Genomic DNA, 24,130 nt, shown 5'->3' with positions numbered 1-24,130 from the left:
GCAGACGAAAACCTTTAATCTTGAGGTGGACAGGACAGGACAGGACAGGACAGGACAGGACAGGACAGGACAGGACAGGACAGGACAGGACAGGACAGGACAGGACAGGACAAGCTGCACAGAACAAATGATCCAACAAAGACTCAATTCAAAACCAGACCTTAAATACAGACTAAACTAATCAGGGAATGGGGAACAGGTGACGAGACACAAGAGCAGGCTGGGAGTGATTGGCTGAGGGAAACACAGGAGGCAGGGCAGGGCTGACGAGACTGATACAGGGCAGGTGTGGGGAAGACAGAGTAGAGCAGGGCTAATGAGGGTGATGCAGGGCAGGTGAGGAGGAGCACATGAACACACAAGGGAAACACAGCAACAAAACCAAAACACAAAAAACACAAAACTCCAAATACAACCCACACCAACCTGTCCAAGAACCACCATGAACCCAAACCCAAGTACACAATATGCCAGGCCAAACAACAAAGGGCAGTCCAAACCCATCACCCAAATACAACAAGAAAACCCACATGACCAGAAGGACTAAACAGAAGTGCAAACCAGGAAACCCCAATGAACATAAAAACACAAAAAGACCAAAAAACACAAAAAAGAAAAAAAAAAAAAAAAAAGAAACTAAACATGACTTTCAGTAGGTTTAGAGCATTTAAAATACAGATTAACGTAACATTTGTACATTTTTTTGTTTTTCAGTTACTATGGAAAGCATCTTAACATTTTAATTTTAAGATCTGGATGAAGTCTGATTTCCAACACTTCTGTAAGAAGACCTATGTACTTGTCTGGGTACCTCTCTGTATGTAACAATGTGTATTTACTATTTTGCTAAGTAAACAAATACCAAAGGTATTACTGAATAATGTCTGTATATGTGTGTAATGGTTTGTTGCACAGTTTTCATCGGGTATATTTATACCTCCAGAGTGCTGCACTGCAACTGGCAACAAAGTACAATGGCCAATTGATTCGAACTGTTAATTGAAGAGTGTTATGAACAACGTCCTAGACGGGGTTGTTGGAAACACGCCTACCTTTAAGCACGTCTTTGAACATGCTCACACAAATATTCTCTTTCCATTGTCATTTCCTGTAATCTACTGAAAAATAGTCACTCTGATGTTTTTCTCCTCTTCTTTCTGACACTGTGGGCTCCATCCTGAAAGTGACAAAAATGTTATTGCTACTAAAATCTTTGTTTTATTGTGGTTAAATTCTTTACAGATCCAAATATATGATATAACTGGATCATTGAGTGTCATTTGATTCTATGTGTTTGCACAGGGGCATTTTTGAAATGATAAAAGATTCCCAACTCTTATGAGTTAACAACAACAGAGAGAAACTCTTAAGCTAAGGTTTTCTGGAAAAGAGCACCAGCCAAATGACCAAATATTGAGGCAATGTCTCATGGTTTTATTTCTCTATTTCCTTTTTCCAGGGTTAAAACATGGATGGGATGAATGTGTATCTATCCAAACTCCAAGTGGCTGAAACAGCAGATAAAGGTAGTAAGGATCTGCCATGAAACAAGACTAAGAGTCTACTATGTTGGTGGATCTTTGCAACCCTGTCTCCTAGAAATTATGTTCATATACTACTGAATTGCAACAGCAAATACATTTTGCCAGTAACGTAATGCTTGGTGACTCATGTGTAAGCATTTATAATACAGATTAACGTAACATTTGTACACTTTTTTGTTTTTCCAGCCTTTAATACAATCCAGCCCAGGCTGGCACTCTAGCTCGCTCAACCACAGCAGCTCTCTCTCTCAGCTCCACTGTCTTTACAACATCCTCCAAAAATACTAATACTTGAAGTCTATCCAACTTACAAGAAACCAAATCAAATAGTACGCAGTAAATATCCTGCACTTTTCTGTCTAACTGTTCCCCTTTCTTTCTATTATCACTTTCCCCCTCACCCTCTCTCCACTGCAGGGAAAATTTGGTTGTCCACCTTTCTGGACTTCAAAGCTCAGCTTTCAAGACATGGAGGAAGATGTTGCAGCATAACCAACACATCAAGGCAACAGAGCAACTCTGAACTCCTGATTTACTATTCATTTCATCCATTTAAGTATCTGTTTAAAATGCATGCCATTTTATATCTACTTTAAAACCAATCGTTATGATCTTATGTTGTAAAATGAACTAAAACAGTAATAGCAGAGTTGTTCTTTTTTGGAGTTGAACCTGGAACCAAAAATAAATCATATTAAATGGAGTTGGATCATGTTTTCACACATACAATGTTTGACTGGCAATGCAGTGTCAATGGGAGAATATTAACTTGATATTAACAAGAATATATACAAACTAGCAAAGAGGAAGACAAGGGCGTTCCCACAAACTGTTGCTACAAAGTTAGAAGACTACTGCCTGACATATCAGTGTATGCTGTAGCATTAAGATGATGACTGGAATGAAGGAGCCCAAACCATTAAAAACAGCCTCAAACCAGAACTACGAAAAGTATGTGGACTGGGATGTGCTATGGCTATAGACAGTGGTGGAATGCAATTAAGTACTTAAGTACAATTTTAAGGTACTTGTACTTTACTTGAATGTTTATATTTTATGCGACTTTATACTTCCACTCCATTACATCTCAGATGGAGATATTGTACCTTCTACTCTATTATGTTTATTTGACAGCTTTAGTTAGTGTTTCCCCACAGCCCAAGGTGACTCAAATGTCTTCTTTAATCCTGGCCAATAGTTCACAACCCAAAGATATTCAGTTTGTTATCATAGAAAATTGAAGAAACCAGAAAATATTCACATTTGAGAAGCTGGAATCATAGAATTTTGGCATTATTTCTTAAAAAATGACTCAAAACAAGTAATTGGTTATCAAAATAATGGCAATTAACAAAGTTGACAACCATCAGGGTTTATGTGAGCCTCCCCAGAAACATTGTGCATAAAAGGGTGGTTCCTCTTTTAGTGTGAAGCTGCAGTATATAAGATCAAAACGCTATGGTTCAGTCATCATAAGACTTTGGCAAGTTGAACTGTAACTGAATCAAGGAGACGTTTACAGCTGAGATCCAGAGTCAGTTTTTGTGCCGTGCAGTATTTGAATATGAAGAAGACTCTCTGGATTTGTCTGCTCACCCTGGCTGTTGTGGTGTCCTTCTTTTCATCACACGGTATGACTCTTCATGTTTTTTTGCATTGCTTTGAATATAGGGTAAGAAAATACTAATAGTCAAGTATTCTTCAACAAAACTAACAAACAGTATTGGTGTTAATGTGATTATGGCTCTGGCCTTGATGTTAATTACTTACAGTCAATGTCAAGTTAGTGTAGCAGGAGGAAGTGAAGTTACAGGTTATTATGGTGCACTTTTCTTTATAAGCTTTTTTTATTGTTGTGTTTACCTCTGCTTTATTTTAAACATATGACAAAATATCGGTTTATGCAAGTTTCTGGTCATTACAGTCAGTTACTACCACAAATTATTGTGTGGAGAACATGAACTAATTAATCTTAGAGCACAATTACTTACAATTTACAATTACTTACAATTACATTACTTGATAGTTTTGGGGGCAGTGGAACAAGCTAAAAACTCATCAGTGACACATTTAAAGTTGTTGCGGTGAATATGTTTGCAAGCAATTATGTACTTCTGGCTGAGACCTGACTTGTTTGATAACAGGATAAAGAAATGCATTATTTTGTTTTTCCTATTTTCATGTGAATTAAAAAAATGAAATCCACTCCCCATTTTTTACTGTTTTTGTTTTTGTTCCCCAACCTGTTTTCCTCTTCAAACCGGCAATTGGAATAGAAATTGAACCTAAGCCAGAAAATAACTTGTTTATCACTTGTCAGGTGGACCTGTGTTCCCTGGAACCATATGTAAAGCCCACTGTAAAAAAATCTGGCTGTGGTACTGGACAGTGATTGTAAATTGGACAAACAGATAAACCCAGTGGTCAAATCCAGCTGAGGCAATTATCTAAGGTCAAGTCCTGCTTGTCATTTAATGATTTTGAGAGGGTTATACATACTTTTGTCTTGTCCTGACTTGACTACCTTAATGGCCTTTACATTGGTTATGTTTAAAATGTATGTCATTTTATATCAACTTTAAAACCAATCTTTATGGTCTTATGTTGTAAAATAAACTAAAACAGTAATAGCTGAGTTTTTGGAGTTGAACCTGCAACCAAAACTAAAATGGATTTAAATGGAGTTGAATCATGTTTTTCACACATGCAATATCTGACTTTGACTGGTAATGCAGTGTCAATGGGGAAATATTAACTTGAGAGTAACATGAATATGTACAGACTGGCAAAGATGAAGACAAGGGTGTTCCCCAAACTGTTGCCACAAAGTTAAAAGACTACTGTTTAACGTATCACTTTATTCTGTAGCATTAAGATTTCCCTTCATTAGAATGAAGCAGACCTAACCATTAAAAACAGCCTCAAACCAGAAGTGTGGCCCGGGATGTGCTGTGGCTATAGACAGTGGTGGAAAGTAACTAAGTACATTCACTCAAGTACTGTACTTAAGTCCAATTTTAAGGTACTTGTACTTTACTTGAGTATTTTCATTTTATGTAACTTTATACTTTCACTCCACTTCATCTCAGAGGGAGATATTATACTTTCTACTCCACTACATTTATTTGACAGCTTTAATTATTTATATTTTATTTATAAAACATAATATTTATCATTAATATCTCATTATCTTTATTACTTACTTATTATCTTTATTACTGCATTATTAAAGATTAAACCGATGGTTCCCAAACTTTTTGACTTGTGGCCTCTTACAAAAATGTATGTATTTGTGTCTCTTTGTCATGTTTCAGATGTCTATGAGTTGTTTGCAGTTTCACCAAAGCAAATATTAATTTCCCCTCACATGGCTTCAAATAAATAACAGTTTGAGGCCCAAAGAGATAAAAGTCTCCAATATTTCACAAACATGTAAATATTGAAGAAAAGTTTAGAAAAATTAGATTGATTCATGTTTCCTTTCCTACCCAGTCTCTCATTTCAGGAATCCTCAGATTTATCTCATGACTCACAAAGTAGTTCAAACTAGCTCCACCTCGAGTAGATACAACTATAAAATGCTGCTTATGTATCGACTCATCAGTAGTGATAATTTATTTAGTTACATTTATTTAATATATTAGTCACAGCCTAATTTTCTGCAAAACGAGTACTCTAGCTTTAGTACTTTAAGTAAAATTAGTTGGTAATACTTCTGTACCTTTACTGAAATAGAATTTTAAATGCAGGACTTTTACTTGTAATGAAGTATTTTTACATTGTGGTATTGATACTTTTACTTAAGCAAAGGATCTGAGTACTTCCTTCACCACTGACTATAGAGTGTATATTCTTTAGATGAACTCATTGCAGTTCAGTTTGGAGGTGAACATCAGTAAAAGGGCACCTGATACATTCATGGGCCCCCACTTCACAATGTTTTTCTCCTGTATAGTGCACCTGATGGGGCACCTTTTTTCATATAAATGGCACCCAGTTCTTCGCTTCAGTATGTTAGACTTAGGGGAACCCTAAATTATTTTATTAATTTTATTAAATTTTTTTGTTTATCAGAAGGGCATCCATATAGAACATCCAGCTCATCCCATTACAACAGCATGATAGGACACTGCATTACATCCATTTCATTTAAAGAGCACATTATGTTTTGTCGTTTTTAGGGCTTCTTTACAGGGCACCATCACTTTTTCTTCCCCCGAAAGGGCACCATGAGGGCACCTCATTTGAGATTTTCACATACAGAGGCCCTTTACAGGGCAGTTCATCCTGATTTACCCATAACTAGACAATTGTTACAGAAGTTTGGTATGTTTTCTCCTTTATGTGGGCATCTTAGAGGGTATTTTATAATACTGTGTGGGCACCTTAGAGGGCCTTTTATCATTATGTGGGGGCACCTTAGAGGGCATTTAAAGCTGCTTTAAGGAACAGGCTCCAGGTTACTTGTCATGATGATAAGAATCGTAGTTCAGTTTGGATGCGGGCATCAGCAAAATGTGAATGTAACAGTAAATGACAGACACAAGAGTGTCATTGGTGAAGAGGATGAACCTGGACATGATCAACAAAGTTGACAACCTTCAGGGTTTGTGTGAGCCTCCCCAGAAACATTGTGCATGAAAGAATGCTTCCTCTTTTAGAGTGAAGCTGCAGTATATAAGATCACACCTCTCTGGTTCACTCATCATTAGACTTTAGCATCCTCTTCCTCTTTACATCCTCTTCATTTAGAGAGAGAAGGGGAAGAACAAGCTCCAGGTTACTTGTTATGATGATAAGAATCATGGTTCAATTTGGATGTGGGCATCAACAAAATGTGAACGTAACAGTAAATGACAAAAACAACCGCGTCATCGATGAAGAGGATGAACCTCCGTCGGTAATACACAACGAACTGAATCTGATCCAAAATATGCAAATTGACAATGCAAACAACCTTAGCAACAGGCTACTGAACAGACAATCATGGGCATGTGTGAACATTTTGACATGTATGAACAATCATGAGGAGGAAGTAGAGGTAACCTTGCAAATGAAGTGTTAAGATGAGGTTGAAGCCCTGGTTTTTGACTTGCAGGGTGCATTTTTACATAAGTTCACCTCAAGTTTTGGAACTTTGACCATGCTTAACATACACATCCGACATTATAACAGTGTAAAAAACCAGGAAAATCACAAAGAACATATATCCGCTTTAAGACACGTCCATCCAATAAAAGTGAGTTGTAAAAAAAACAGAAAATCACAAAAACTTTAAGAAATGTCCATCAAATAAAAGTGAGTTTTAAGAAGTGATTTAAAAGACCTTACAGAGTTGGCCAGCAGAAGAAACGCAGGCAGGGAGTCTCATAGCTGATGAGGTCAGAGTGGTTAAATTATAGAGTCTGGTCTAAATAAAATGCAACTTCAAAACATCCTCTGTTTGGGAGATGCTTATTCTGTTTATTCTCTAAAAACTACAAACTGATAAAGACCTATGTTTCTAAGTTTTTAACCCTTTTAGAAATGAATCAAAGCCTGATGTCCATATGAATAAAGAAGTATTAGTGGTGAATCTTGGACCAATCATATTGTCTTGGTATGTCCCAGTGTGTAACAATGTAACATGCTTGTTGTATTGATGAGTAAAAAATTAATTCATTCTCTCTCTCTCTCTCTCTCTCTCTCTCTCTCTCTCTCTCTCTCTGTCTCTCTCTCTCTGATTGATTGTCTTGGTACCTCCCAGTGTGTAACAGTGTGTCATGCTTGTTGTATTGATAAAAAACATTAGTAAAACATTAATTCACAGTGACTCTCTCTGTGTGAAGGTCACATGGCACTTTCCTGCTGCATGAAAGCCAATGGTAAACCAAAGAAGACTTCTATTGGGCCAATCAAGGAGTGTTATGTACAGCATCCACGACCTGATTGCCAGCACCATGCCTTCCAGTAAGTACAGCATGTTTTTTTGAACATGTCTTTAAACATACTAAACCTGAATAAATCTGTATTCATCTCTCTCTGATGTCATTACTGTAATCTGCTGGAAAACTAGTTGAGAAGAACTTCATGATACCAGAACACCACTCAGTGACATGAAATCATAGTTGTTTCAGGGTTACATATACTGTATTACAGGACACTTGAGCTTCATTCAGGTTTGGTTGCATAAAGGAATCTGTCAAATGATAAATGTTTGTCTGATATTCGACACTTCAGACACTGCTGTAACAACAGCAGAGGAATACTGGGCTCTCTTCAAGTCAATATTTAATTAAAAAAAAACACAGTGGGACTAATGTTTAATGAGGTGTTGTGGATAGAAGCATCAGCCAACATTCAGGTAAAAAAGTCTAATTGTTTCATTTCTCTGTTTCCTGTTTCTAGCATTAAGACCAACAGTGGTAAATCCTTTTGTCTTGACCCAAATCTCCGGTGGCTCAAAAAGGAAATAAATGAGGTGAGAATTAGCTGTTAAAATCTGCTGGGTTTACAAACATGATATTTTATGAGCCCATAGTGTGCTTTTGTGAGAAGGTCTGGAAAATCAATATCATTTCAAACCTTGCAGGTGCTTTAACTGCTGTTTTGCTTACAACTAGAAAGTTTAGATTTTAGCGAACTAAAGTGCATTCAGAAAGTATTCAGACCTCTTCACTTTTTTCACATTTTGTTATGTTGCAGTCTTATACTAAAATCATTTAAATTCATTTTACCTCATCAATCTACACTCAATACCCCATAATGACAGAGCAAAAACAAAATTTTAGAAATTTTGCAAATTTTTGCAAATTTTGGCAGTGTTTACAGCCTTGAGTCTTCTTGGGTATGGTGCAACAAGCTTTGCACAACTGGATTTGGGGATTTTTTGCCAGTCTTCTCTGCAGATCAAGCTCTGTCAGGTTGGATGGGGACTATCACTGGACAGCCATTTTCAGGTCTCTCCAGAGATGTTCGATTGGGTTCAAGCCAGCTGCTCAAAGACATTCACAGAGTTGTCCCTAAGCCACTACTGCGTTGTCTTGGTTGTGTGCTTATGGTCATTATCCTGTTAGAAAGTGAACCTTCGGCCTAGTCTAAGGTCCTAAGTGCTCTGGACCAGGATATCTCTGTACTTCTATCTCTGCTTTCTCTCAACCTGACCAGTCCCCCCAGTTCCTCCTGCTGAAAAATACCCTCGCAAAATTATGCTGCCACCACCATGCTTCACCGTTAATATGGTATTGGGCAGGTGATGAGCGGTGCATAGTTTCCTCCAGACATGAGGTTTAGAATTGGGGCCAAACAGTTCAATCTTGGTGTCATCAGAGCAGAGAATCTTATTTCTCACAGTCTTAAAGTCCTTCAGGTGCTAATTGAAAAGTACAGAGATAAAAGAGTCAAGCAGTACAACTGATCGCTAAAACAAATTCACAAAGATATAGTGAATTTAATGGAATCCTGTTCTGTGTGTTTTAACCTTTCCTTCTGCCTCTCTGCACCACAGGGAAGATTGAGGTGTCCTCCAGAATTCTCACACAAACTCAGATTTGAAGTCCTGGATGAAGATGATTTGGAATAAAAACAGCAGTCTAGAACAATTTCTGATGATTTACTATATATTGCTTTTACTGAAATATCAAGATGTTTCAAGCAGAGTTGTTCTTTTTTGGGAGAAATAAAGCCAAAGATAAATTGTATTAAATTGATTTGAAAACTGTTGTTTTTCTACATGTATAATGTTCGCTTTTAGTATATTAGAGGCTTGTAATACAGTCAGAGCAGTGGTGATTCATTGCTGTATATGTAACTCAGAGTCTGTGCAGTTAAAATGGAAATGCTGGATCTATAAATAAATGTGTGATCAGTCAATCAGGGTCATTCTTAACTGTAGATCTCAGTCATCATTGTGTCAATGGACATCCCCTCTGATGTAGCCAAGTACAGTATCACTGTAAAGACAATTACTGTGCAATTTGTCCAATCTGTATAAAATAAAATTTCTCCAAAGCAGTTTATAACTTAAAATGAGCTTACTGCATGATCTCTATCATGGCAGTAATCTTTGTTTCCAGGGTTAAAACATGGAAAGGAGTGTGGTGTATCAAACCAGACTCCAAGTGGCTGAAACAGCAGATGAAGGTGGTAAGGATCTGCCATGAAACGAGACTAAGACTCTACAGCCATGCTGGTGGCTCTGTGCAACCATGTCTCCTAGAAATGATGTTCATATACTACTGAATTGCAACAGCAAATACATTTTGCCAGAAACGTAATGCTGGCTGACTTATGATTTCTGTCAACATAAAGAGAAAATGTTAATTAATGTATTTGGCAAGTTGCAAAAATGTTGATAGTGAACATACAAGTGAAATTTTCAAAGACAACATTATTCTTTTTTTCCACCAAAATATCTGCTCTTGCAGTATAATATCTGCTAGTGGAAACTACAGCATCATTGAACTTTTTATGCTTATGTTTAGTCACTGGCAGCACTTGGTTAAGGTTAGGGAAACATCATAGTCTTAGTTTAATACAGAAAAAAACTCGAAATGACTTGAAGCACAACTTGTTTATTAACCCAACCTTAACCAAACTGCATTTGTTTCATGAAACTAACAACAAGCAGGACTCAGGATGCAAAGCCGGGTGTCTGGTGTCAGAGTCCTGCGTCTCTACGTCCTCCATCCAACCTGACATCCTCCCTCCGACTTAAAACCATGTACACAAGGCCGTATTCAGATTGTATTGGTCTGAATATCACTCCCTCTCTTCGTTCACTGTTTAGCTCGCTCAACCACAGCAGCTCTCTCTCTCAGCTCCACAGTCTTAAGAACATCCTCCAAAATACAAATACTTGAAAAGTCTATCCAACTAACAATAAACCATATCAACCATCTAACTGTTCCCCTTTCTTTCTATTATCACTTTCCCCCTCACACTCTCTCCACTGCAGGGAAAATTCAGTTGTCCACCTTACTGGACTTCAAAGGTCAGATTTCAAAATGTAGAGGAAGACGTTGCAGCATAACCAACACATCAAGGCAACAGAGCAACTCTGAACTCCTGATTTACTATTCATTTCATTCATTTAAGTATCTGTTTAAAATGTATGCCATTTTATATCAACTTTAAAACCAATCGTTATAATCTTATGTTGTAAAATGAACTAAAACAGTAATAGCAGAGTTGTTCTTTTTTGGAGTTGAACCTAGAACCAAAAATAAATCATATTAAATGGAGTTGGGTCATGTTTTTCACACATACAATGTTTGACTGGCAATGCAGCGTCAATGGGAGAATATTAACTTGATATTAACAAGAATATATACAAACTAGCAAAGAGGAAGACAAGGGCGTTCCCACAAACTGTTGCTACAAAGTTAGAAGACTACTGTCTGACATATCAGTGTATGCTGTAGCATCAGGATGATGACTGGATCGAAGGAGTCCAAACCATTAAAAACAGCTTCAAACCAGAAGTATAAAAAGTATGTGGACTGGGATGTGCTATGGCTATAGACAGTGGTGGAATGCAACTCAGTACTTAAAGTACAATTTTAAGGTACTTGTGCTTTACTTGAGTGTTTATATTTTATGCTACTTTATACTTCCACTCCACAACATCTCAGATGGAGATATTGTACTTTCTACTCCATTACATTTATTTGACAGCTTTAATTAGTGTTTCCCAAAGCCCAAGGTGACTCAAATGTCTTCTTTAATCCCGGCCAACAGTTCACAACCCAAAGATATTCAGTTTATTATCATAGAAGACTGAAGAAATCAGAAAATATTTACATTTGAGAAGCTGGAATCAGAGAATTTTGGCATTATTTCTTAAAAAATGATTCAAAACAATTAAACGGTTATCAAAATCATTTTACTTCATTATGTGTCCCATTTTCACTTCATTTTATCTTAAAAAAAAAAATGTTTTATTTTCCCTCTTATGTACATTTACATGTTTTTATGTTCATTTTATGACGCTTAAGTCTTTGTTGATGAGAAGCACTTGGTGCATGTCATTTCTTTTGCTACAAAGCACTTTGAGCTACATTTCTTTTTTGTATGAAAGGTGCTATACAAATAAAGTTGTTATTATTATTAAGCATAAACCCATATGAGATACAGTAGGAGATAGGACAAGATCCCCTAGATTTCCTCTTATCATTAGTAATATATTATTTGTTGTGTCTTCTAAGATAATTTTATTATGGTTTCTTGTGTATATCTTGGCATGCTTTTGTCTATTATTAATTCATATTAACATTAATCAATTAAATGAATTATTATTAATACAGAACAGGAGAAAACAAGACAGACTGTGCATTACAACAACAAAAGCAGGGTTGTGGCGTCCTTGTAGCTGAGTGGTTAAAACACCATTTAACCACAACATCCCCATTTTGATTGTGCATGTCATCCTATTCTCTTCCTCTCCATCCTGTGTTCTGTATCTACATTGTCACTTTCTAGGGCAAAATTCCTAAAAAATTATCTCTCTGAACAGTTTCCTCTGACGGTCCATCTGCCAAAATCTAGATGTGAGAAAAGAGTAAAAATGTTGATACACTCATGTGAGTCGCCTACAGTTGTTACTGTGCGCTCAGAGCAACATACAAGCTCCCCTATGTTATTTACAGTGGTTGTTGGGGCTGCCTACTCTGTATATTTTTCACATAAAAGAATAATTGAATCTATGTACCTATTTACAGTTAATTTTCTCCTTAAAAGATGCTGGATGTAAACACCAATTAAAGATGAGGACTTAAAGGACCCTGCTCTAGTGAAGTTTGTAATAAAGTTTATTTATCATTTCAGGTCTCTGTCAATGAAACTAAACATGACTTTCAGTAGGTTCAGAGTATTTATAATACAGATTGACGTAACATTAGTACATTTTTTTGTTTTTCCGTTACTATGGAAAGCATCTTAACAATTTAATTTTAAGATCTGGATGAAGTCTGATTTCCAACACTTCTGTAAGAAGACCTATGTACTTGTCTGGGTACCTCTCTGTATGTAACAATGTGTATTTACTATTTTGCTAAGTAAACAAATACCAAAGGTATTACTGAATAATGTCTGTGTATGTGTGTAATGGTTTGTTGCACAGTTTTCATCGGGTATATTTGTACCGCCAGAGTGCTGCACTGCAACTGGCAACAAAGTACAATGGCCAATTGATTCGAACTGTTAATTGAAGAGTGTTATGAACAGCGTCCTAGACGGGGTTGTTGGAAACACGCCTACCTTTAAGCACGTCTTTGAAAATGCTCACACAAATATTCTCTTTCCATTGTCATTTCCTGTAATGTACTGAAAAATGGTCACTGTGATGTTTTTCTCCTCTTCTTTCTAACACTGTGGGCTCCATCCTGAAAGTGACAAAAATGTTATTGCTACTAAAATCATTGTTTTATTGTGGTTAAATTCTATACAGATCCAAATATATGATATAACTGGATCATTGAGTGTCATTTGCTTCTATGTGTTTGCACAGGGGCATTTTTGAAATGATAAAAGATTCCCAACTCTTATGAGTTAATAACAACAGAGAGAAACTCTTAAGCTAATGTTTAATTAGAGGTTTTCTGGAAAAGAGCATCAGCCAAATGACCAAATATTGAGGCAATGTCTCATGGTTTTATTTCTCTGTTTCCTGTTTCCAGGGTTAAAACATGGATGGGATGAACGTGTATCTATCCAAACTCCAAGTGGCTGAAACAGCAGATGAAGGTAGTAAGGATCTGCCATGAAACAAGACTAAGAGTCTACTATGTTGGTGGATCTTTGCAGTCCTGTCTCCTAGAAATTATGTTCATATACTACTGAATTGCAACAGCAAATACATTTTGCCAGTAACGTAATGCTTGGTGACTCATGTGTAAGCATTTATAATACAGATTAACGTAACATTTGTACACTTTTTTGTTTTTCCAGCCTTTAATACAATCCAGCCCAGGCTGGCACTCTAGCTCGCTCAACCACAGCAGCTCTCTCTCTCAGCTCCACTGTCTTTACAACATCCTCCAAAAATACTAATACTTGAAGTCTATCCAACTTACAAGAAACCAAATCAACTAGTACGCAGTAAATATCCTGCACTTTTCTGTCTAACTGTTCCCCTTTCTTTCTATTATCACCTCCCCCCTCACCCTCTCTCCACTGCAGGGAAAATTTGGTTGTCCACCTTTCTGGACTTCAAAGCTCAGCTTTCAAGACATGGAGGAAGATGTTGCGGCATAACCAACACATCAAGGCAACAGAGCAACTCTGAACTCCTGATTTACTATTCATTTCATTCATTAAAGTATCTGTTTAAAATGTATGCCATTTTATATCTACTTTAAAACCAATCGTTATGATCTTATGTTGTAAAATGAACTAAAACAGTAATAGCAGAGTTGTTCTTTTTTGGAGTTGAACCTGGAACCAAAAATAAATCATATTAAATGGAGTTGGGTCATGTTTTTCACACATACAATGTTTGACTGGCAATGCAGTGTCAATGGAAGAATATTAACTTGATATTAACAAGAATATATACAAACTAGCAAAGAGGAAGACAAGGGCGTTCCCACAAACTGTTGCTACAAAGTTAGAAGACTACTGTCTGACATATCACTGTGTGCTGTAGCATTAAGATGATGACTGGATTGAAGGAGCCCAAACCATTTAAAACAGCCTCAAACCAGAAGTACAAAAAGTATGTGGACTGGGATGTGCTATGGCTATAGACAGTGGTGGAATGTAATTAATTGCTTAAGTACAATTTTAAGGGACTTCTACTTTACTTGAGTGTTTATATTTTATGCTACTTTATACTTCCACTCCACTACATCTCAGATGGGGATATTGTACCTTCTACTCCATTACGTTTATTTGACAGCTTTAGTTAGTGTTTCCCAAAGCCCAAGGTGACTCAAATGTCTTCTTTATTATCATAGAAGACTGAAGAAACCAGAAAATATTCATATTTGAGAAGCTGGAATCAGAGAATTTTGGCATTATTTCTTAAAAAATGACTCAAAACAAGTAATTGGTTGTCAAAATAATGGTTAATTTTCTGCCATTCAACAAACTGACTAAATGTTGCAGCTTTAGTTGTCACCCTTTAATCTATTACAACGAGGGTCCGTTCCAGAAAGCGGGTTCAGTGAAAACTCAGAGTTCTGTGTCAGCTTAAAACTGCTTTAAGGAACAGGCTGCAGGTTACTTGTCATGATGATAAGAATCGTAGTTCAGTTTGGATGTGAGCATCAGCGACATGTGAATGCAACAGTAAACCACAGAAAGGACAGTGTCATCGGTGAAGAGGATGAACCGTTGTCCGAGATACAGAACAAACATGAACATATATGGACATGATCAACAAAGTCGACAACCGTCAGGGTTTATGTGAGCCTCCCCAGAAACATTGTGCATAAAAGGGTGGTTCCTCTTTTAGTGTGAAGCTGCAGTATATAAGATCAAAACGCTATGGTTCAGTCATCATAAGACTTTGGCAAGTTGAACCGTTAGTAACTGAATCAAGGAGACGTTTACAGCTGAGATCCAGAGTCAGTTTTTGTGCCGTGCAGTATTTGAATATGAAGAAGACTCTCTGGATTTGTCTGCTCACCCTCGCTGTTGTGATGTCCTTCTTTTCATCACATGGTATGACTCTTCATGTTTTTTTGCATTGCTTTGAATATAGGGTAAGAAAATAATAATAGTCAAGTATTCTTCAACAAAACTAACAAACAGTATTGGTGTTAATGTGATTATGGCTCTGGCCTTGATGTTAATTACTTACAGTCAATGTCAAGTTAGTGTGGCAGGAGGAAGTGAAGTTACAGGTTATTATGGTGCACTTTTCTTTATAAGCTTTTTTTATTGTTGTGTTTACCTCTGCTTTATTTTAAACATATGACAAAATATCGGTTTATGCAAGTTTCTGGTCAGTACTGTCAGTTACTACCACAAATTATTGTGTGGAGAACATTAACTAATTAATCTTAGAGCACAATTACTTACAATTTACAATTACTTACTTACACTTACATTACTTGATAGTTTTGACCAATTGGGGGCAGTGGAACAAGCTAAAAACTCATCAGTGACACATATAAAGTTGCTGCGGTGAATATGTTTGCAAGCAATTATGTACTTCTGGCTGAGACTCGACTTGTTTGATAACAGGATAAAGAAATGCATTATTTTGTTTTTCCTATTTTCATGTGAATTAAAAAAATGAAATCCACTCCCCATTTTTTTTACTGTTTTTGTTTTTGTTCCTCAACCTGTTTTCCTCTTCAAACCGGCAATTGGAATAGAAATTGAACCTAAGCCAGAAAATAACTTGTTTATCACTTGTCAGATGGACCTGTGTTCCCTGGAACCATATGTAAAGCCCACTGTAAAAAAATCTGGGTGTGGTAATGGACAGTGATTGTAAATTGGACAAACAGATAAACCCAGTGGTCAAATCCAGCTGAGGCAATTATCTAAGGTCAAGTCCTTCTTGTCATTTAATGATTTTGAGAGGGTTATACATACTTTTGTCTTGTCCTGACTTGACCACTTCACAATGTTTTTCTCCTGTATAGTGCACCCTATAAGGCACCTTTTTTTCATATAAACAGCACCCAATTCTTCACTTCAGTATGTTAGACTTAGGGGAACCCTAAATTATTTTATTAATTTTATTAATTTTTTTTGTTTATCAGAAGGGCATCCATATAGAAATTCCAGCTCATCCCATTACAACAGCATGATAGGACACTGCATTACATCCACTTCATTTAAAGAGCACATCATGTTTTGTCATTTTTAGAGGTTCTTTACAGGGCACCATCACTTTTTCTTTCCCTGAAAGGGCACCATGAGGGCACCTCATTTGAGATTTTCACATATAGAGGCCCTTTACAGGGCATTTCATCCTGATTTACCCATAACTAGACAATTATTACAGAACTTTGGTATGTTTTCTCCTTTATGTGGGCATCTTAGAGGGCACTTTATAATACTGTGTGGGCACCTTAGAGGGCCTTTTATCATTATGTGGGGGCACCTTAGAGGGCATTTAAAGCTGCTTTAAGGAACAGGCTGCAGGTTACTTGTCATGATGATAAGAATCGTAGTTCAGTTTGGATAAGGGCATCAGCAAAATGTGAATGCAACAGTAAATGACAGACACAAGAGTGTCATCGGTGAACCTGGACATGATCAACAAAGTTGACAACCTTCAGGGTTTTGTGTGAGCCTCCCCAGAAACATTGTGCATGAAAGAGTGCTTCCTCTTTTCGAGTGAAGCTGCAGTATATAAGATCCCACCTCTCTGGTTCACTCATCATTAGACTTATAGCATCCTCTTCCTCTTTACATCCTCTTCATTTAGAGAGAGAAGGGGAAGAACAAGCTCCAGGTTACTTGTTATGATGATAAGAATCATGGTTCAATTTGGATGTGGGCATCAACAAAATGTGAATGTAACAGTAAATGACAGAAACAACCGCGTCATCGATGAAGAGTATGAATACGGTAATACACGGTAATACACAATGAACTGAATCTGATCCAAAATATGCAAATTGACTTAGCAATTAACAACCTTAGCAACAGGCTACTGAACAGACAATCATGGGCATGTGTGAACATTTTGACATGTATGAACAATCATGAGGAGGAAGTAGAGGTAACCTTGCAAATGAAGTGTTAAGATGAGGTTGAAGCCCTGGTTTTTGACTTGCAGGGCACATTTTTACATAAGTTCACCTCAAGTTTTGGAACTTTGACCATGCTTAACATACACATCCGACATTATAACAGTGTAAAAAAAACATAAAATCACAAAAACTTTAAGAAATGTCCATCAAATAAAAGTGAGTTTTAAGAAGCGATTTAAAAGACCTTACAGAGTTGGCCAGCAGAAGAAACGCAGGCAGGGAGTCTCATAGCTGATGAGGTCAGAGTGGTTAAATTATAGTCTGGTCTAAACAAAATACAACTTCAAAACATCCTCTGTTTGGGAGATGCTTATTCTGTTTATTCTCTAAAAACTACAAACTGATAAAGACCTACGTTTTTAAGTTTTTAACCCTTTTAGAAATGAATCAAAGCCTGATGTCCATATGAATAAAGAAGTATTAGTGGTGAATCTTGGACCAATCATATTGTCTTGGTACGTCGAAGTGTGTGACAATGTGTGTCATGCTTGTTGTATTGATGAGTAAAAAATTAATTCACAGTGACTCTCTCCCTCTCTCTCTCTCTCTCTCTCTCTCTCTCTCTCTCTGTGTGTGATTGTCTGGCAGGTTTTGGCATAAGTCATTCCTGCTGCGAGAAGGCCTATGCTCCAAGGAAGACTGATATTGGGCCAATCAAGAAGTGTTTTGAACAGAAAAAACGAGACAATTGCCCACATGCCTTCCTGTACGTACAGCATGTTTTTTTGAACGTCTTTAAACATACTAAACCTGAATAAATCTGTATTCATCTCTCTCTGATGTCATTACTGTAATCTGCTGGAAAACCAGTCGAGAAGAACTTCATGATACCAGAACACCACTCAGTGACATGAAATCATAGCTGTTTCAGGGTTAAATATACTGTATTACAGGATACTTGAGCTTCATTCAGGTTTGGTTGCATAAAAGAATCTGTCAAATGATAAATGTTTGTCTGATATTCGACACTTAAGACACTGCTGTAACTACAGCAGAGGAATACTGGGCTCTCTTCAAGTCAATATTTAATAAAAAAAACACAGTGGGACTAATGTTTAATAAGGTGTTGTGGATAGAAGCATCAGCCATCATTCAGGTAATAATAAAAATGTCTAATTGTTTCATTTCTCTGTTTCTAGGATTATAACCGACAACGGTTTGAAGTGTCTCAAACCAAATCTCCCGTGGCTCAAAAAGGAGATAAATGAGGTGACAATTAGCTGTTAAAATCTGCTGGGTTAACAAATGTGATATATTACGAGTTCATAGTGTGCTATAGTTAGAGGGTCTGGAGAATCAAAATGGTTTCCAACCTTGCAGGATATGATGAATTTCATTTTTACCATGTTGACAAATTTCACATTTTTGCATGATCACATTTTTGCACTTACTAAAACACTTTAGGTTTTGCTGGCTAAAAAAATGGAATTAATTAATTAGAAGTGTTCCAGTTAAACAGTCTCTATTTTCCCTATGATTACTGCCAAGCTGCAAAGTTCTCTGAAATTATTTGAACCGTAAAAACAAAATACTGTATTAACTGAACTTTTCCAGCCAAGGATTGGTTCACACTATTTCATGGTCCTAATTACTTCCATACAAGCATCCTGGAAAGAATAATATAATTTGGTACTGAATTAAAGGAAAAACAGAAAATTCCCTCAATTCCTCAATTTAAAGCCAAGTAAATATTCATTCATTATTCATTCATTATTGAAAATTACAAGTTGAATTGTATTCTTACTACATAATACTTAATACTTTGTATTCAAATAAAAATGAAAATAGGTGAAAAAAATCCAGTTTTTGTTCTTATCATGCTTTTAATTTTAGGACATTAAAGTGTTAAAATAAGTGTTTTAACCTTTTTTTCTGCCTCTCTGCACCACAGGGAAAATTGGAGTGTGGGCCAGATATCTCAGCCAATCGCAGATTTGAAGTCCTGGATGAAGATGATCTGGAATAAAAACAGCAGCCCAGAACAATTTCTGATGATTTACTACTTATTGCTTTTACTGAAATATCAAGATGTTTCAAGCAGAGTTGTTCTTTTTTGGGAGAAATAAATCTGAAGCCAGAAATAAATCATATTACATTGATTTGAAAAGTGACTGACTGTTGTTTTTCTACATTTATAAAGTTCACTTTTAGTACAGGAGTTCATAGTAGCAGAGCAGATGGACCCAAATGCAGGAGACATCAGGCACAGGAACTGAAGAATTATCTTTGTTAAGTCTCAGAAATGCAGGTAAAGCAAAACTGAACAGGACAGAACAAAACTGAGCTACAAAGGATCCAACAAGACTGAACTAAAACACAAGACTGAAATACTAAATGAACTATTGAGGAGATGAGGTGCAGGTGGGGAGATGGGCTGAGAAACTCAAGTGAGGGGAATGAGGAGATGAAACAGGAGAACAGGAAAGAAGCTGATAGGTTGGAGAAAACACTGAGAAAAAGGGCAGGGCCTACGAGGCTGAATGCAGGACAGGTGTGAGGGAAAAGCAGGCTGGGGAAGCGCACAGGAAGACAGGAGGGAAACAGTGCAAACAGACAACCAAAAACACAAGCAGGCTCAAGAAAGCCTTAAATACCAGCAGGCCAAATACAAACAAAAAACACTACAGATCTACGTGGGCTTAAAATCCCAAAACATAGATCTGTTCCATGACCCAAAAACTGATACGTCACCAGTTGGAGGGTGAAAAGTATGAAAAACACTAAACCTGCAGCTCAGAGAAACCAGCCTGAAACACATTCTCACAACAATCTGGTCATAAAACAAATATTCTCAGTATTAACCAGGTGAAGACAAACATATTTCAGATTTCACTTCAGTTCTGTTTGCTCTTCCAATCGAGCACATGTATTATGAACTAGGCAGTAAAATGTCTGGACAAAGGTTCAATGCAACGAGCATCAGTATCTTCACTGGTCCTTAAATATAATCTGCAACATATCTTCTCTTCTGTATCTTAACAGAATACAATGCAATGCAATGTGAAGCAATGATATACATTTACATGTCGTTCCACTTTATCTGAGCTTATGATGAAATAACATCTGTTAGTTACTGATATCAGTAGTAACTAAAAACCAGCTGAGCTGCAGTGGAAGTTTAGTAACCAAAAGAGGGACTTTGGCATTAAAAGGACTGTAACATTGACAGATATCTACTTGATTTGCACAAAACTTTTGCACACTTTTTGCACAGGAGGACTGTTGATTTTGTCCCACATCACTTACATTGTGTGTGCTTTATGAAGGGATCTTCTAATGGTCAGTATGAACAGGAGGAATGATTACAGCAAGAAGAAGATGTTTCACTGTTCATTTGGGCTCCTGACTGTTGTTTTGAAAAATTGCGAACCCGTCCTTTAATCACTAGACTGGCAGTCAGCTCCTCCTAATCTTTTTTTCTATTTTACATCCCTTTTCTGCTAATGACAAAATGTTCCTGCCATATTGATTTTTTTGGAATAAGGAATGTGTCCAATATTTAAAAAACACTTTAATATCACATCTGATCTTTCTGAGGACATTGCAATATTTGGAAAGATTGTGTAACTGTGTTGAGCTGAGACATTTCAACATTTTATTTTTCAAAGCACCAGTTAGCTAACACACAAATTTGAAATTGCAAAGGAGAAACTCTCATTAATAAGTGAATATAAAAAACAATTATGTCTGAAATCCAGGATCTGGTTTGAGCAGCTCTGCCTCCAAGAAATGTTTGAATAACATAAACTTGTCAGAGAGTTGGCTTGTGAATATGATGGTGTTGAATTGTAGTACTCTGCTGGAGAACTCAGTGCAGGTCAGTCTGGATGTGGGCATCAGTAAAGTGTGAATGTAAAAGCTACAGCATCACCACTTAAGAGGATGCACAACAAACCTCAACATATATGGACATAACCAACGAACTCCAGGGCGTTTGTGAGTCTGTCCGTTTCCCTCGACAAGAACTGTTCCTCTTTTTTGTGAATCCGCAGAATATAAGATCACACCTCTCTGGTTCACTCATCATTAGACTTTAGTGAGTTGTTAGTAACTGAACACAGGAGGCGTTTACAGCAAAGATCCAGTGTCAACAAACGTTTAAAGATGAGGAAGACTCTCTGCATTTGTCTGCTCACCCTGGCTATCGTGATGCTGTTCTGTGCATCAAGAGGTACAGCTCTTCATCTACACTTTTTGCACTGTTTTACATACAGAGTAATGAAGTTATACTAGTCAACAGACTATTGATCTGTAATGTCATTATGACTTTGTGCTTAATGCAACAAATATAAGGCACAATATCTCATGTGGTAATAAATTGTACAGTAATGCAGTACTGTGCATGAAAGGTTTTCCTCCAACCTATAGACTGCTGCACACAATAGCACTTAGGGTATAGTTTGTCAAAATAATAATAATAATTATTATTACTATTGTTTATTTATGTATTCATCTATTTAGCACATTTCCAAGCGTCCTCCAGCTCTGGAGGCTACATAAACAAACAATAGTTGAATTTCACTTCTTTTTTTCGTTCTTTACTCAAAAAATTGAAACTGAATCTGATCCAAAATATGCAAATTGACGATGCAAACAACCTTAGCAACAGACTATTGAACAGGCAGTCAATTGTGGGCATATGTGAACATTTTGACATGTATGAAAAATCACGAGGAGGAAGTAGAGGTAACCTTGCAAATGAGGTGTCAAGATTAGGTTGAAGCCCTGGTTTTTGACTTGCAGGGAGCATTTCTACATAAGTTCACCTCAAGTTTTGGAACCTTGACCATGCTTAACATACACATCCGACATTATAACAGTGTAAAAAAAACCAGGAAAATCACAAAGAACATATATCCGCTTTAAGACACGTCCAAACAGTAAAAGTGAGTTTTAAGAAGTGATTTAAAAGACCCTACAGAGTTGGTCAGCATTAGAAACTCAGGCAGGGAGTTTCATAGCTGAGGAGGTCAGAGTGGTTAAGTCATAGTCTGGTCTAAACAAAATACAACTTCAAAACATCCTCAGTTTGGGAGACGCTTATTCTGTTTTTAATCCCTGTAGAAATTAATCACAGCCTGATGTCTATATGAATAAAGAGGTATTATTGGTGAATCTTGGACCGATTATATTGTCTGGTACCTCCCAGTGTGTAACAGTGTGTCATGCTTGTTGTGTTGATGAGTAAAAAACTGATTCACAGTAACTCTCTCTCTCTGTGTGATGGTCTGGCACAGCTCTTTTTGTGGGATTACCCTGCTGTACAGTCACCAGTAAACCAAGGAAGACTTCTATTGGGCCAATCATGGCATGTGTTGAACAGAAACCACGATCTGGTTGCCGGCACCATGCCTTCCAGTAAGTTCAGCATGTTTTTTTGAACATGTCTTTAAACATACTAAATCTGAATAAATCTGTATTCATCTCTCTCTGATGTCATTACTGTAATCTGCTGGAAAACTAGTTGAGAAGAACTTTATGATACCAGAACACCACTCAGTGACATGAAGTCATAGTTGTTTCAGGGTTAAATATATTTTATTACAGGATACTTGAGCTTCATTCAGGTTTGGTTCCATAAAGGAATCTGTCAAATGATAAATGTTTGTCTGATATTCGACACTTAAGACACTGCTATAACAACAGCAGAGGAATACTGGGCTCTCCTCAAGTTAATATTTAATAAAAAAAAAAACACAGTAGGACTAATGTTTAATAAGGTGTTGTGGATAGAAGCATCAGCCTACATTCAGGTAATAATAAAAATGTCTAATTGTTTCATTTCTCTGTTTCCTGTTTCTAGGATTAAGACCAACAATGATTGGAAGTGTCTCAACCCAAATCTCCCGTGGCTCAAAAAGGAAATAAAGGCGGTGAGAATTAGCTGTTAAATCTGCTGGGTTAACAAATGTGATATATTACGAGTCCATAGTGTGCTATAGATAGAAGGTCTGGAGAATCATATCGTTTCAAAACTTGCAGGATGACGTTGACTTTCCTTAACTGCTTTTGCTCAAACTGCTGTTTTGCTTGTAACTAGCAAGTGTAGATTTTAGTGAACTATATCTGAGAACACAAGAAAATACTGGAATACTTTTCCAGCTGAGGTTTTGTTCGCATAAAGAGAAAAAAGTAACACTTTATTTTACAGGCCTGTGATTTCCTAATTATTTCCAAACAAGTATAAAGAAAGTATAAATTACCTTGACAGAAAAGTTAAATTTCAGTAAATATTTTCTCATTATCATTCTTTATTGAGAACTTTGTCCTCCATACATGATGAATTTCATTTTTACCATGTTGACATGATAAATAATAATATTTGTATTCGGGCACACCTCAAATTCTTATCCATTGATAAACTTCAGATTTTTGCATGTTCAGTTGACTAAAAGATTCTCTCTTGGTTATACTAGCGATTGATTGGAATCAATTAATTTGAAGTATACCAATTATGATTATGATTATTATTATTGTTAGGAAATTATTCAGAAATTATGGGCCTGTGAAAGGAGAAATGTTACACTCAGAGAGTAGAGCATCTAATATAAGTAATGTTGTGACCTAATCATTATTAAAGTAACGTTAAGTTTACTGCTCATTTGTTAAAAAATGCAAAGTGGCTCTTTTGGAGACTCATGAAGCATCATGACTGCAAACATGTGAATCTGCACTACTAGTCAATGCCTCAGAAGGTTAGAAATGTTCTCCAAAGTGGAGACCATATTTTCTTTATGAAAAGAACAAATACATATAAACTTACTAGAAAAAGACATTTTCTTTTCCTGGTAGTGGTTTGCCTTGTGTTCTAATTTGAGGAATTACTGGTTTTACAATGTACCCAAATAAAGCAAAAGTAATTTAAAAGTACAGAGAAAACAGTCAAACAGTACA

The 24,130-nt window shown here is 36.7% G+C and overlaps 3 long non-coding RNA genes across 3 annotated transcripts in view; 2 read left to right on the top strand and 1 right to left on the bottom strand.

The window, feature by feature from the left end:
• Nucleotides 1–320: 320 nt before the first annotated feature.
• On the top strand, nt 321–2,247 carry LOC137173571 (uncharacterized). The gene is made up of 3 exons (XR_010925204.1): nt 321–336; nt 1,460–1,529; nt 1,962–2,247. It is a non-coding gene; the product is annotated as an uncharacterized lncRNA (long non-coding RNA).
• Nucleotides 2,248–9,003: 6,756 nt separating this feature from the next.
• LOC137172989 (uncharacterized) overlaps nt 9,004–24,130 on the bottom strand; it is a 51,393-nt gene continuing 36,266 nt past the window's right edge. Inside the window, exon 3 of the long non-coding RNA XR_010925095.1 lies at nt 9,004–9,056. This is a non-coding gene — a long non-coding RNA (uncharacterized lncRNA). The remainder of the gene's footprint in view (nt 9,057–24,130) is intronic.
• Nucleotides 12,964–13,986, top strand: LOC137173536 (uncharacterized). Its single transcript, XR_010925200.1, has 2 exons — nt 12,964–13,268; nt 13,701–13,986. It is a non-coding gene; the product is annotated as an uncharacterized lncRNA (long non-coding RNA).

Source organism: Thunnus thynnus, chromosome 21 (genome assembly GCF_963924715.1).
Source record: "Thunnus thynnus chromosome 21, fThuThy2.1, whole genome shotgun sequence".
NCBI classification, from domain to species: Eukaryota; Metazoa; Chordata; class Actinopteri; order Scombriformes; family Scombridae; genus Thunnus; species Thunnus thynnus.
Note: the sequence above shows the minus strand (reverse complement) of the source record. Positions and strands in the feature narration are given on the sequence as shown.